The following is a 15,571-nucleotide window of genomic DNA, read 5'->3' as shown; positions in this document are numbered from 1 at the left end:
ACTGGGACAGCCACATGCTGTTTGTCACAGCCATTTGGACAGAAATACAACACTACTGACCAGCTCTTAACACATGTGTGCCCTTATAATGCAGCCACTCTACTTCTGGTCTCCAACCCAGGGTACTAGGGAGCCACGTGCACAGAGAGGTAAACATCAGGTGTCCGCAGGAGCATGGGTAGTAATAGTGACAAATCCGGAACCAACTTCATTATCCATCAAGGGAGAGTGAAGAAATAAAGTAGGTCCATCCATGTAATGGAATACAGATAGAGTACTCCCCGTTCGAAATGTGTGGGATGAGAAGCATTTTGTTTTTCCCATTTGTGTGGAGTTTGGAATATTTGCATTGTTCTTACTGGATGAGCACCCCAAATGTGAAAATCCAAAATCTGAAATGCTCCAGTTAACATTTCCTTTGGTCACCAGTTCTGTGCTCAAAGACTTGTGAATTTTGGAACATTTTGAATTTCAATTTTCAAATTTAAAAACCTCAACCTGTACTATGCAGGAGGTTGAAAATGTCATATGCCAGATGATCCCATTTGCATAAAAATATCTTTTTCAAGAATATGTAGATAGACATCTATGTATAAATTATCAATTGTTTTTGGCGGTTATCTCTGGGAAGTGAGGATGATGGACCAAGGGGCAACCTCAACATAGTGGAGGGACAGTGGCTACCCAGGCTGGCTACAGGGGTGTCCCTGCATGGCACAGGGTCTTTGGCTAGCCCTGCCCTGCCCAGCACTGCCTGCCCCAGCCACTCCACAGAATGGGTTTTCCAGCCACGCAGCTCAGCATCCCCTGGATGCAGGCCTCAGGGGAAAGGCCTCGTTGTACCATGTCGTACTGTGGGCCACCACGGGATGTGCCCAATGGGGCAGAGTGGGGGGACACCCACTCTGGGTCAGTCACATCCAGGAGGAAGAATGTCATGCAGCCACCTACAGCCTGCAGCAACACATTTGGCCATCTTGGAGCCAGGGACCTGTGGGCAGAAAGCCAGACCTTTCCTCCTACTCTACCATCCCACTGTTGAGATGTTTCCAAACAGGCAAACCTTTCTATGGCTGGAAAAATCAGAATAGCAGCTGCCTGGCGGGCACGTGGGTAGGACCTCCTGGGACAGGGTCTGGGCATCGTGGTAATGTTCTGCATCCTCACAGGGTCTGGGGTGGCACAGGTGTTGTGTGTTCTTGTCAAAATTCATCAGATCATACACTTAAGATTTATACATTTCTAAAAGAAAATGTAAACAAATATAGGCCCCTAACTAAAGATATGCAGACTGAAGGGTTTAGGGGTGAACTAGCCTGATGACTGCAACCTATTTTAAAATGCATCAAAATATAACATGGATTTAGAGAGAGAGAGAGAGAGAGAGAGAGAGAGAGAGAGACAGACAGACAGACACACACACACACAAACACACACAGAGAGGAGGTAGAGGAAGCACAGTCAGATATTAGTTGTAAAGTCCTGGTGGTGGATATGGGGTGTTCCTTGCTCAATCCTTTCTACTCTGCTGTAGCTTTGAAAATTTCCATGATAAAAAGTTGGAAGTCAACAAAGAACTGAATGAGACATTATGTGGTGGACACAGACATGCAGAAGTCACAGTACATCCTGGGTGACAAGTGACTGATGAGACTGACAGAACAAAGCAGTGGGCTGGAGGAAGTCAGAGGGGCCATCAAGCAGGGAAGGTTTCCAGGGTGAGGTGTCCTGTGAGGGGGGCCTCAAGGGATGGGTGGGCTCAGCCCCTAAGTTGAGCAAAGGCTTTCAGAAAGCCTGTGACCCCTCAGCCCTGCCTCTGCACAGTGGGGGCCCAGAACACAGACTGGACCCTGGAGGGCCTGGTGGCCCTGCCAAGGGGCCTCAGACACCCCAGCCAGGCTGGGGTGAGGGAAGTGGTCAGCTCAGACCCTCAGGCCCTGTGCGGAGGCTGGGCTGGAGGCCAGGCCTGAGGCAGGGAGGCCAGCGGAGGCCTCTGCCATGCTGGGTACAAGGCCCAGAGGCTGAGTGCTGGAGCCGGGACGGCCTGCCCTCCCCTGGCCTCCCTTCCTAGGCTCCCCGGCACACTCCATGGCTCTCAGGGTCTCTTGGTGCAAAGGCTCATTCTACTTCACGTGGGGTCAGAATGCTGCCTTGGACTTTCCCTCCATGGGACTGTCCCCCTGTGCAGGGCAGCTTTGCATAAAGCAGTTGCCAGGTCAGGGCTGGGACCGCTGGCCATGCAGGCAGAGGCAGTGTGCTGAGCCGGTGGGCAGAGGGCACCTGTCAGCTCGACTCAGCTGCTGGGAGGGAGGAGTGACAACTCACATTGTCACCTAGGCCTTGACAGGGCTGTTCCAAAGCCATGACCTGTGTGTGTCCAGGGGACATGAGGGGCTGCAGCTGTCAGGCCGGCTGCACGGCCAGGCTGCTTTACAGCAGGAGCAGCAGGAAGAGACCCTTTGGGGCAGGGGGTCTCTCTACCCCCCAGCACTGCAGCCCCTGCCCGACCCCCACCCCTTGCAGGGCACAGGGACGGGGACCAGAGCCCAGGAGCAGTGAGGGAAATATCAGCACCAGCTACTGCTTCTCGGGCCCTACCAGCTGCCAGTCCTGCGCCAGCCTCTGCACAGCGCACGGCCTGTACATCTCACGACACACCTGGCGGCAGCATCTCTGCTCGCGGGAGGCTCCGCTGGAGCTGGCAGGCGCCTGGCAATTGCTCCAGGTTGTGTGCCCACGGGTGCAGAGCTCGCACTTGAGCATGGTGTGTCTGTCCCCACAGCCTAGTGCAAGGGCGCCTTCCAGTCAGGAACACTGAGGCCAGAGCCCGCGGTTGGTCTGGATCCAGCTGCACCCAGCTGAGTGCTGTCCCCACAGAGGAAGGTCACCCAGGGCAGCCGCAGTCGTACAAACGCCCCATGGTGTGGGGGCCCCACCTGCACCCACAGAGCTCAGCACACAGGATGTCGCCACCTTACACCACACAGGACGTCCTCCCCACACTGGTGCAGGGGCCTCAGCTGGGGAGAGGGTGTCCTTGTCACTTTCCTGACCTCAGGGATGGGTGCTGGTGTAACCACTAGGGGCTGTGAGCCCTGGTGCCTGTGTGATGCCTTTGTCAGGCAGTGCGGGTCCCTCCTGTTCCTAGTGTGCTGAGGACGTTGGACTGTGCCGATCCCTTTTCTTCACCCATTGAGACAAGCGCCTGGTTTCTCTCCCCCATGTCGTTGACGTGGTGAATGACAGAGACGCTCCAGGTCCCGCAGCAGCCTGGGCTTCTGGGACGGGCCCTGCTGCTCTCGTCTGTTTCTGTGTTGCACATGCACACGTGCACATGCCACACACTTTCCCACTCATGCACACGTGCACACACCACACACTTTCCCAATCATGCACACGTGCACACACCACACACTCTCCCTCTCATGCACACGTGCATGCACCACACACTTTCCCACACATGCACACATTCACGCACCACACACTTTCCCACACATGCACACGTGCACACACCACACACTTTCCCACTCATGCACACGTGCACACACCACACACTTTCCCACTCATGCACACGTGCACACACCACATGCACACAGGCACAACACACACAGAAACACACCACACCACACACACCTCACACACAGCACACATATATGACATACACCACATAAACATGCCACACCAGAAACATACACACCATACCAACCATAAATATACCACACATATCACCCACATCACACACAATGCACAACACAGACATCACACAGCACATGCAAACACCAAACAGCAGAAATGTGCCACACCACACAGAGCACAGTTTGCACACTCACAGAGCCACGCACACACTCCACACACCCCTCTGCACACTGCCATGCCCACAGCAGTGACGCCGCAGCTCTTACCTTCCACACACACAGTGGAAGGCTCCACAGATCTAACCTCAAGACAGGCCTTTGTTCCGATCTAGAACAGAGATAGGGGTGCAAAGGGCAGGGAGCTTGAACCTCGGGGCACTGGTGCCTGGCTGCCCCTGCCCTGGCTGCAGCCCACTCACCGAGTCCACTAGGCCATACAGTTCAGCGGGGCCGTTGCCTACCGCGAGAACGTGCTCTGGACTGTCTGCAAGTGCTCCTACCTACGGAGAGAGGAGGTGGCTTGGAGCCCCAGCCAGGGGGTCAGGATACAGCAAATTCCCAGGCCCAGGAGACAGCGTCTTGCCCACATGCCACGGGGACAGTGGGATGGCAGACTCTGAGGGAAAGCCCCTGGCCCTGCCAGCAGCCCACTCTCGGCGAGCGAGAAGTTTCCACCCTCCCCTCTGCTGTGGGAGCATTTATGGAACACACTGTTAATGCCTTCTGCAGTGGCCATCAGTGCCCTGAGTCCCTTAGGGCAGGTTAGAAGAGCACCCTCTGCGTGGCCCTGGGAAAGCCGCCTGTGACACCTTTCCCCAACTGGGCTCAACACTGGCACCTGGTTACCTGTCCTGAGTTACCTGCTGTCTGCTCTTCCCGTTGACACTCACGCAGTAGATGTACGCCCCCATTCTCCGTGCCTTGGCGAGCTGAGAACAAGAAGGCATGGAGTGCCAGTCCCCAGAATACGTGCGGCAAGGGGCTGGGGATGATGGGATGCACTCACTTCCTCCTGTGTCTTCTGAAGTGATTCTGGCACCAGTTTTCCACTGAGCAAAATGAGAATCACGCTGGACACCTGGACATCTGCAAGAGAAGCAAGCAGTGGCCTGGTCAGCAAAGGCACCAGGGTGACTCCAGAAGCCCTGAGACTGCCCCAGGCTGCCAGGGTCACAGCACTGACACTTCAGGACATGGCCGGGTGCTCCCCGCAGCTCATCCTCCTGGGGAGAGGGTGCCTAGACCTGAGCACCCGCCACCCAGAGACTCCCAGAGTGACAAGGGCCTCAGCCCAGGACCCATTTTACAGATGGGGACAGAGGTGGTTCAGGGCCTTCCCAGCAGGCTGCCTGACCTCCCCCACCTGACACACCATACCCCTCTGCCTGAAGGGTAGTGCGGCCACAACCCCACAAGCAGAAGCCTGGGCCATGGGCAGAGGAGCTGAGCCAGACCCTGCTGTGAAAAGCAGGCTCAGGGGGTTTTGTGGGGGCGGGTCCTGCTCTGGCAGAGCCTGTGGGCCTGTTGCTGGCAGCACTGGGTCCCGTGAGTCAGAACTCCAGGTCAGATGCACCGGGCAGGGCCCTGACCCCTTTGGCAGCAGGCGCCTCCCTCCCTCCCGACAGGAGCCGCAGCCCCACAGTGGACGGACAGGGGTCGGCTGCGCCCTGCACGGCCTTTTGCACCATCTGAGACACAGTGGTGGGGTGCAAGTCGGCTGGAGAGCACACTGGGCGGGAGAAGGACAAAGAAGCCAGTGAGGGGAAGCGCTGTTCTCTCAGGGCCCCCGGCTTCCTCCTCTCCTTCTCGCCCTGCCCCACTGCAGGGCCACACCGCCTGTTTGCTCAGAACCAGGAAAGGACACACGCGTGAGCCTCGGGAGTTCGCAGGGCACCCGGGACTGGCCCCGCGCCCTGCACAGGAAGGAGCCTGGAGCTCACAGCAGGGGCGCCACGTGCTCCACCAGCCACAGGGGTCTGCACACAGACCTCCCTGAGGCCCCGGTCTGTGCCCTGTCCCTGACCACCATCCAGGCAGCAGGCACTTACCATCAGAGATGGCTTGTCGAATCTCCTCATTTGCCTGCAAGGAAATGAAGAAATATGGAGATGGACCGTGAGGTGAACCCAGTAAAGGTAAGAGTTGGGATCCTGGAACAGATTCTCTGAGATCTACAGGACTATACCTTTTTAATTCCTTCGTGCAAGTTAGTTTCTCCGTCAGGTTCAATGTCCTTTAATAGGGTAAGCTGGTCATGAATGCTTTTTCTGAAAAAAATATAAAAAAGCGGATGGAGGTGAAGGGGTTTGACTGTTCAGAAACAACTCCCAAGCTAGCCTGGAGCCCTTGTCCACTGTGGACACCTGCCTGGATGGGTGAGGGGGCTGGGCAAGAGCCATGTCCTGCCCATTCCTCATTGTGAGTGTGACAGCAGATTTTCTGTCTTTTTCTGTGATTTAGTGAGCAGTGGCAGGGAGGGCGGTTGGGGGCTGATTGGCTAGTCCCATGTCAGTGGGTATGGCCTGGCCCTGTCTGAGGTCCTTCCGGTCTCAGGGAATGCAGGCCTTGGGGACATCACCAAGGGCCCTGCTTGGACCATCCATGGTGAGTGTCAGAGCTTCCCAGGGACATGTAGCTGTGAGCCCGGCCCTCCCAAGGGACCAGCTTTCCGAACCCTGACCCAAACCGTAACCCTAACCCAGAGTGTGCAACTGCCAGTCAGGGCCTGGCAATGGGGCTGGCCATACTAACCTTCACTCTAGCCTAACCCTGTCCCCAGGCACCCTCAGGTTGGCCATGTATCTTTCACTTGAAAAGGCTGCGTGTGGGAAAGGTCACCTGCTAAGCCCCCAGGCCTGCACCCATCCCCCACGGCCTCAGACCTCTGGCCTGACTCCATCCCTCCTCCCCCTCCCCCTCCCCTTTATCCTGCCAAGGAAGCAGCAAATCTTACTCAGAGCCCTGGGGCCCCTTGGCTGCCTGTGCTCCTGATGCACAAAGACCAGAGGCGGGGAGAGCACCCCGAAGGCTGTGCGTGGGGGCAGCTGAGCTGATCCCCAGGCGGGCTCTGGGATGAGGCCTGTCAGCCACTGTTAGAGCGGACAGGACGGGTTGGGGCAGGCAGGGCTGGTTCTGGTGGCAGGACTGGGACAGGCAAGGGGAGCCCAGGGTCAGCCTAATGCAATGTGACGGCTGAGGCAGCACAGCAAGGCTGAGCAGAGCGTGGATCCTGACAGCCTCCCCATGCTGCAGGCAGAGACCCGCCAAGGGGGCAGCTCTGCGAGCCCTGCCCGGCCCAGCCCAGGGGGGAGGCCAGGCCCTGCCACGCCCCAAGGGAGGCCACACCGGGCTCTGCTCAGCCCAGCTCCCACTGCTCTCTGGCCACCAGCCAGGGTCCTTCCCCTCGTCCTTGATTCTTTCCCCTCAGGCCCACTCAGGTCTCTCTCCCAAACCCACAGCACAGGACACCCCCCCCAAGCCTTGCCCAGCCCTCGGAGCGGCACCTCCTCCCTACTCCCCTCGAAGCTGCCCTAGGGGCCTGGGCACCCATCCAGTGCTCAGCGTCCTCACCTCCCTTCTGTGCTGCACCCACTCTGCACCCAGCTCCACATGTGGGCAGCCCAAGGGATCCTTCACCTCCCAGCCCATCTGGAACCCTCAGGACACCCACCCCCAGGCCAGGGTCCCCTACTGGGACTCTCCAGCCCCCTGGATACTTGCTTGTCCTGCCTCGTTCTAGCACCCCAGCCTGGCCTGGGGCTCTGGACCCCACCACGGGCTCCCCTGTCAGGACCCACCCAGGACCGAGCTCCCCTGCACTAAATTTCCCAGCACTGCCCCAGGCTCAGACCCTGTCTCCTTTCCCCACTGGCCAGGGCAGAGAGGGACAGGCACAGAGCAGTGCCCAGCACAGGCCGTGTTCGCCAGGACCCACACACCAGCCCCCTGGGCCAAGGGATCCTCACAGCCACCGCCCAGGGGAGGAGGCAGGACAGAGGGAGGGCAGGGACAGAGGGTGGGAGGCCGAGAACTCTGGGGGACAGGACCCTGCAGGTCCAGTGCAGCCAGGGGTCAGAGGGCATGGGGGAGCCGGGGCTAGGGTCAGGGTGTGCACTGAGGGGTGCTCTACATGGCCCACCCCTGTGCGCTGGCAGGATCTCCCAAAGTCTCAGGGAACCCCTCAGCTCCCTGGAACTCCCTGTGGCCCAGCCACCAGGACTCCCTTGGGGGTTCACACTAGCACTTACCTGTCTGAGGTGAGCCAGATGTTGACTTCAGCTTTTGTAGAGAAGGTGATGAAGGACATTCGCAGCTTCGGGCTGGGGAGGAAATACGTGCCGGTGAGAAGCCACAGGCCCAGGCCCCAGTGGGCATCCATGAGCTGCCCGGGAGCAGGTGAGCACCAACCCCCTGCTCCCCACCCCAGCTCTTCCACGCTGGGGCCCGTGTGGGACGCAGGGAGGCCAGGTGAATTAGTGAAGGAATCTGAGGCCTACGGAGGTGTGGGGCCCCCGGGAGAGAACGTCAGGACGGCGTCCTGCTCCGTCCCCGCACTCCCAGCACCCAGATGCACACACGCACCCACACCACCCACGCCTCCACGAGGGCCTCCCGCCCACTGGCCTCCTTTCTACTGGGAAACTCCTCGTCTCTGCACCCCATCTCGGAGAAATCATCCTCCCTCTTGGCAGCCACGCACACCTCCTCCCTGTCCTCCCCTGACCACTGACTTTCTGCCCGCTGACCCCCGGTGGCCCTCAGGGAAGCTGCTGCCACACGTCCCCAGCTGAGCTCCCCACGGCTCCTGCTCTTGTCACCACCCAGGTCACCCACAGTTATCAGACTTTTCTCCCTGGAGCACAACCCTGATGATGTCACTCCCCTTCTCTGACTTCCTGTGGCTCCCAGCAGGAATCAGAGGCCCTGGGCTGGCACCACGAGCCCTTATGTCCCTGACCCCAAGCTGACCTGCCTAGCCTCAGGCTCCAGCCCTCCCCTGAGTTGGTCCCAGGCCCCAGCCAAGCCAGACCCCTCACTGGACCACAGGTCACCTGCATGGCTCCTGTTGCCATGTCGTTTCCAGCCTACAAGACCCAGTTCAAAGTTCCACATCCCCTGGGAAGCCATCCTTGGCTTTGTCCCTAGGAATTCTCTGTTTCCTTTAACCTTCCTTGGCGACTTCTTTGTCCCTTTTCTTGGGCCCTCAGCACTGTGTACCCATGGTTGTCACTGAGCTGCTGGTCTGCCTAACTTCCCTCCCCGGCCTGCGAGGTCCTCGAGGGCAGGCGGTGGCCTCTGCAGTTGGCCCTGGCCCGCAGGCAGGGGCCGGCCACGGCTGCCGAGACCAGATGGAACCAGTGGGTGCTGGCCTGCTCCTGCTTTGGAATGCCAGCCCGGGCTCTGTGCTCCCGAGGAGGGACTCCCCTGCCCACCAGATCTAATCAGATGCGCCCTCTGCCTGCTGGAGGGAAAGCTCCCTGCAGCGCAGCGGAGACGGCAGCCATACTTTACGTATTTCTCTGCGATGTCCTGCACACAGGTGTAAAGGTCAGGCCAGGACTTCAGGCTATTGGACCTGAAAACAAAGGAGATGTGAGTCAGGGCCATGAGGCACATTCATGGAGTGGGCAGAGTGTCCCCAGCCACACAGCAGGCTCTTTAACAAGCCCATCCCTACCCCAACACAGCTGCGGGCTGGGCACACCCTCAGTGATCACCCCGGTCATCCTGGGTGGGGGCTTCCATCCGTTGAGTGGTCTAAGGTGACCACCCAGACCTGTCTGCCTGGGACTGAGGAGCTTCCTGGGATGAGGCACTTCTGGTGGCTAACCAGGACAGCTCCTCATGCCATGTGGAGCGGAGAAGTGTGGTAGGATGTGGCAGTTGGAAAAGCCCCCCCAGCGATCCTGATACGTTGACCCTCCTGGTGCTACACTTGCCCCGGGTTTCCCCATTGCCGCTGTCTGTGTGACTGGGGTGAGGGCGGGGCTCTCTGGCACCCCTGCCATCACAGCCTCTTGAAAGCAGGTGCCTCGGGCACAGAGGGTGACCCAGACCTGGCCTGAAATTCCCTGCTGGACTCTTGCACTCTTGGGTATCAGACCTGTCTTCTCAGACTGGGGATCCCTTTGGAAGCCTGGGTCTGACCTGCCGAGCCTCCGAATGACACCCGCAGGTTCTGCTCACTCCCTCACACTTCCAGCACCCACAGAGGCAGGTGGAGACAGTCCCTATAGGAGCCTGGGCCTCAGGCACGGGAGGATGGCCACCTCAGACCACTTGGTTTCCCAGCTTTTCTATCAGTCTCCAAGGCTGAGCCGCTGGCCAGGGAAGGCATTTTCCAGCAGGAACTTCCAGGGGAGGGCAGGAGCAGGCCTGGCCACTGCTGTCCTGGTGTCCTCATGTGGCAACCAGCAGGGAGAGCTGCAGCCCTTCCCTTCCTGACTTCCTGACCCTTGTTCCTGTTATCTTCTGCTTATTCCCTACACAGAGAGTGAGGAGGTGGAGGGGGCTAGGCCTCCCGCATCTTTCATGTAGGAGAGAATCACTCACATCTGTCCTACCTGCCCAGGTACAAGGTCTCTGGCATCCACAGCCGTCCGTGTCAGTGTGCACAGCATTGCAGAGATGGGAACTATTCTAGGTTATTGAGGGGAAATGTGAGAGGCTTTTGGCCTAAGGTTTTTGTCCAAGTTCCAGAGACAGTATTCTATGAAGCTGAGGCTGGTGCCTAGCCTGGGCTCTTTCTCTGCGTCTGCGTTCGGTGGTCTTTTGTGTGTTGTGTGCTCAGGGGAACCTGCCAGGCAGCTTTTCTCCCCTCCAGTAATGACTGTGTCTACAAACGTGTACCCCATGAACGTCACGCTTCTGTGTGGTGATTCTCACATACTCAAGAGCAACCTTCTCCTCTCCAGCATTCTACTGCCTCCTCAGCACTGCATCTCAATCTGCGCACAGCACTGTTCCCATTTTACAGATGAGCAACCTGAGGCTCTGATAGGTCAAGCAATTTGTCATAATTTCCACAGCTACCATGGATCTGAATCCCAATCTATCCTCAAACTCTATGCTTTGCCCATTGCACTTGGTATATCTAGGTGACACTGCAGTGTACAACAGACGCTGGAGGACACAGAGCTGCAGCCAGAACCAGGACAGGGCCCCTGCAGTGCCGGGAGTTCCCAGCCTGTGACTCTGCCTTGCCTGGCAGTTCACGTCACACTCACCCTCGGCTATTGCCTCTGACCTAGGGACTCTCTCTTCTTCCTCATCACACCTGGCAAGGTGGGTATGAAGACACCCTTTTCACAGATGGGGACACTGAGGCACAGAGACTTGAAGCAACTTGCCCAAGGCCACGGGGCTGGTGAGTGGGGTCTGCCTGCCTCCGACACCAGGCTGCCCCTTCCCCGAGAGCAGCCGAGCAGTGGCCAAGCATCAGCGTCCAGGGGAAAGAGAACGTCGAGGGAGCTCCACCTGGGATGGCGGGAAGAGCACAGCGCAGGACGCCCAAGTCTTGTCACAACACCTGCCTCTGGGCTTCACTAGCCTCCAGGAGCCCCCCTTGGCCTGGAAATAGGTTAGAAAAATGCCTGCGCTCCTCACAGCCCAGGGGGGATTTGAGGATGCAGGAGCGCGGGGGCAGGGCTCTGGGTACAGCGAAGCGCTTCAACACCACTGACAGCTGCTCCACTGCTACTGGAGAGTAACCACCAAGTCTGTCCCTCCCCACAGTGGCAGCCGAAAGGCAACCAAGACAATGTCGCCAGGACTGAAGACCCGCCCCCTTTCCTTCCTGAGAGCTGGAAGGCACCCAATGCACAGACTAAGCTGTCCCAGGGCCACATCGAGACAGACCAAGCTGTTCCTGAAAGTGCAGGAACTGTCACGGGCTCTCCAGGGTGTAGAAAAAGCACTTAGAAGCTGCAAAGCAAGGGACTTTTCTAAGCAGTGACACTATTAGAGTGCCCAACAGAATCAACAAAGCGATCTCTGAGAATGGGAGGCAAAAACCTACAGTAAGCTTCAAACAACTGCTGAGAAGCAACTGCTTATGGTTATGAGCACAAAAATTCGGGCCAAGCTGCTGGAGGGACAGAGCCACTCAAATACCCTGTGGCTGTTCCCTCACCTTCCTCTGCTGGAGACAAGGAGACCACAAACGACTGGTTCCCCCTATCTGACCAACAGACCAAACTTGCCCCTCTTTAGGGCCATGTCCTGCCTGTAGTGACCCAGGGTATGGCAGCTCTTGGACCAGTGTCATACGGACCACTCACCTGTCCACAATGAAGTAGATGTCAAAGGCTCCATTGCAGTAGTCCTGACTCGTGTTCTCAGGGCCTTTGTCAGGCCTCTCATTCTGCTCTTGGAAGTTCATGGAGTCTGTGTTTGGGTAGTCATAGATGATTCTACCACCAGGGCGATGGTACTGGAAGGTCTCCATGCTAAGCATCAACGGAAGTGGCAGCAACAGCAGCAGGACAAGGGTGAAGCCAGGCACCCAGGGGCTCTGGCTCCCCATTTTATTGGCTGTCCCTGTGACCCCAGCTTACTCTTGGGACCCTGGGCCTGGACCCAGGTTCTCTGAGCACCAGCCACCTCTGGCCACCCTCTCTGCCACCTCTACCTGTGCTTGGGGCCACACCCCTTCTGCAGTGAGCACTGTGGCCTAACACCAGGTACCTGCCCAGACTGCAGGGACTAGGGTCAGTAGCTCGCTCTCGGGACACCTGCCTCAGCTACCTGCCTGCCCTTCCCCCACTCTTGGGGCAGAATTCCCTGTTGTTATGATTGACAGGAAGGTTGACATGGTGACTTTGTGACCTATAGCTCTGCCCTACACACTGACCATCCTAAGGGGGACTCATAGGACCGTAGAAGGTGTAAGAGGAAGCCTCCATGTTCCTTGATGTCCTCACATGTGTCCCTTCAAATCCCCACAGAACCTGCCTTTTTGTTAAGTGACAGAGCTGCCTGAGGTAACTTAGGTAAGGAAGTCACTGTGGGTGAGGAGGAAAAGGTGGGAGGCCAGAGGGTTGGAGACGGAGAGGGCACTGTGTGGACACTGGCATCCCCCAGGGGAGGGCAGGATCTATAAGGAGATGAAGACTGTGGGATGTTGTCAACATCCTTGTGAATAAGGGACGTACCAGTTCTCTACTGCCGTGTACCAAACCACCGCAAGAACCATTTCATTATGCTCACAGGTTCTGAGGATATTCAGACAGGGCAGAGCAGGGAGGGCTCCCCATGTCCAGGGCCTCCAATGGGCAGACTTGTGCAGCCAACATGGCTTGAGTGATTGGGGACTGGAATGACTTGCCATCACTCAAGAGTGTGGCAACTCAGGAGGAGGACTCAAAAGCTGTGCTCAGCTGGGATGTTAACAGAGATCCTGCATGTGGCCTCCCCATGTGACATGGGCTTCCTAACAGCATGGTGACTTCAGGGTGCTTGGACTCTTTACATGGTGGCTCTGTGGAAAAAATGTGACCCAAAAGAGTTAATTTCTCAAGATGGATCCTGAGTGGTTGTGGGGGTCTAAATCTAAAATATAGCCAAGTGACCATTTGCTGACTATGGAGGGCTCCCATATATACTCTGAGATCCCCAAAAACCTGTACCTTTTATCTTTCATCTTGGAAACCAATGAATCAGAGTTCACCTGTTCCAGCCAATCATGGTTCAGCTGTATCAACTAATTAGCTGTATTGACCAATCTTGACTCAGCTCAGTTGATCAATCAAAGCTAAGCAAGTTTCAAGCCTTCATTTGCATAAACAGACCTGATTGGGAACCTGGGCGTGAAATTTTGCCATAAAACCTGAGCCTGCCCTTTGTTCTCTGGAACACACCTTCATTTTATGGCAGAGGCTGCCTCATTTGCAAACTGTTTACCAAAGCTTCTTTCATCCAAATTCCTTTTTAGAGAATTTTTGTTCACAGCTCAGAGTTCCAAGAGTATTTCCAGTGGACAAGGCAGAAATTGTACAGCCTTTTGTGACATCACCTTGGGAGTCACACATCACTTCCACTGCATTCCATTGGTCAAAGCAGTCACAAGGCTGCCAAGATTCAGTGAGAGGGAACACGGGTCCACCTCTCAAGGGGAGGAGAGTAGACAAGTTTACACACGTGTTGAAACTGCTGCATGAGCAAGGGTTTTGTGAACCTTGCAAGAGTCAATCCATCAAGATGAATCCTGAGTAGCTACCTTGGCCTAAATTCAAATTGGAGCCATGTGACCACTGCTGACTAGAAGTCATATGCTACACTATGAGTTCGCAGAAAACCACATGAGTGCTTAACTTTGGGTCTTTCATAGCTGCCTTTCATAGCTCCCTTACGAAGCTTGAACCAACCAATAGTCTGTGACCTATGTCAACCAATCAGAACTAAGAAAGTTTGATTCCCTCGTTTGCATAAGCAGACCAGAGAGGTAATCTGGATGAAAACTTTCCCTATAACAGACAAACCTTCCCTGTGTTCTGTGGAAGCCACCTTCATTTGATACCAAAGGCTCCAACTCCCCAGTTTGCAAACTGTTCAGAGGAATAAAGTCTCTTTTCTCTAAATTCCTTTTCAGAGAACTGCTATTCACATTTTGAATGGCAGAGAGCTTATATTGTTTGAAAAAACATGGGCATTGCAATTTTTACTCAAAAGGGATTCAGAAAAGTCAAATGTGATTATAAAACATTTTTAGAAATACCTTAATCAATTATATTTTCTTCAGTTTTGAATGCACAAGATACACGGTTTAAAAAAACCTCTGATAACTCTAAAAGAAATCTTTCAATATATATACCTTAAAAATTACAAGTGATAAAAAGCATTGAGTTGGTGGGACTTTTTGTCTTGTTTTTTGTTTCCTTTTCTGGAGTTGTATTTAGAATAATAGAGTATCTTAAGTTAGTGATATTTTTAGATTCAGTGAAATCTGGTATACTTATCCCAACAGCTATTAGGGTTCTCTTGCTTCACATCTTTCATGACACTTAATAATTTTATATTTTTGGCTATTAATTAAACATCTTGTTTTAATTTGCATTGTATTAATTAAAGATGGGACTGGTTATCTGTTCACATGATTTTTGGTCATGTTTCCTCCTATAAGAACCTATTCATGCCTGTGTCTCCATTCACTATTGGGGTGCTTATTTCTTTCATATTGAGTCATTAACATTCTTTTTTTTAATATGTAATTACGGTCCTTTACTTCATCAAATGCTCCTTTAAGCTAATGTTAATTTTCAGTGACATTAAATGATATTCATTAACATTCTTTATATAATCTAGACACTAATTCTTTATCAATTGTTGCAAATATCTTCTTTCAGTGTGTGGCTTATTTTTTACACTGCGTTAATATTTTTATTTTTTTAAATAAAAAAGAAGTTCTTTTTTAATTTCATAATATTATGGGGGTACAAACATTTTGGTTATATATAATGCCTTTGCCTCACCCAATCCAGGGCTGCAAGTGTGCCCATCCCCCATACATTGTGCTCTGCATCCATTAGTTGTGTTTACTCACCCCCACCACTCCCCTTCCACCCCCTTCCATGTGACCTGCACCCAGTGAATATTACTACCATGTGAACACCTTAGTGTTGATCAGTTAGTACCAGTTTGATGGCGAGTACATGTGGGTGCTTGTTTTTCCATTCTTGTGATGCCTCACTTCTAAGGATGGGCTCAAGCTCTATCCAGGATAATATAAGAGATGCTAGTTCACCATTGTTTTTTGTAGTTGAGTAGAACTCCATGGTATACATATACCACATTTTATTAATCCACTCATGTATTGATGGGCACTTGGGTTGTTTCCACATCTTTGCAATTGTGAATTGGGATGCCATAAACATTTGAGTGCAGATGTCTTTATTTATAGAATGTCTTTTTTTTCCTTTGGGTAGATGCCTAGTAGTGGG

This window comes from Lemur catta, chromosome 14 (genome assembly GCF_020740605.2).
Source record: "Lemur catta isolate mLemCat1 chromosome 14, mLemCat1.pri, whole genome shotgun sequence".
In the NCBI taxonomy this organism is placed as follows: Eukaryota; Metazoa; Chordata; class Mammalia; order Primates; family Lemuridae; genus Lemur; species Lemur catta.
This window is presented reverse-complemented; position numbering follows the sequence as displayed.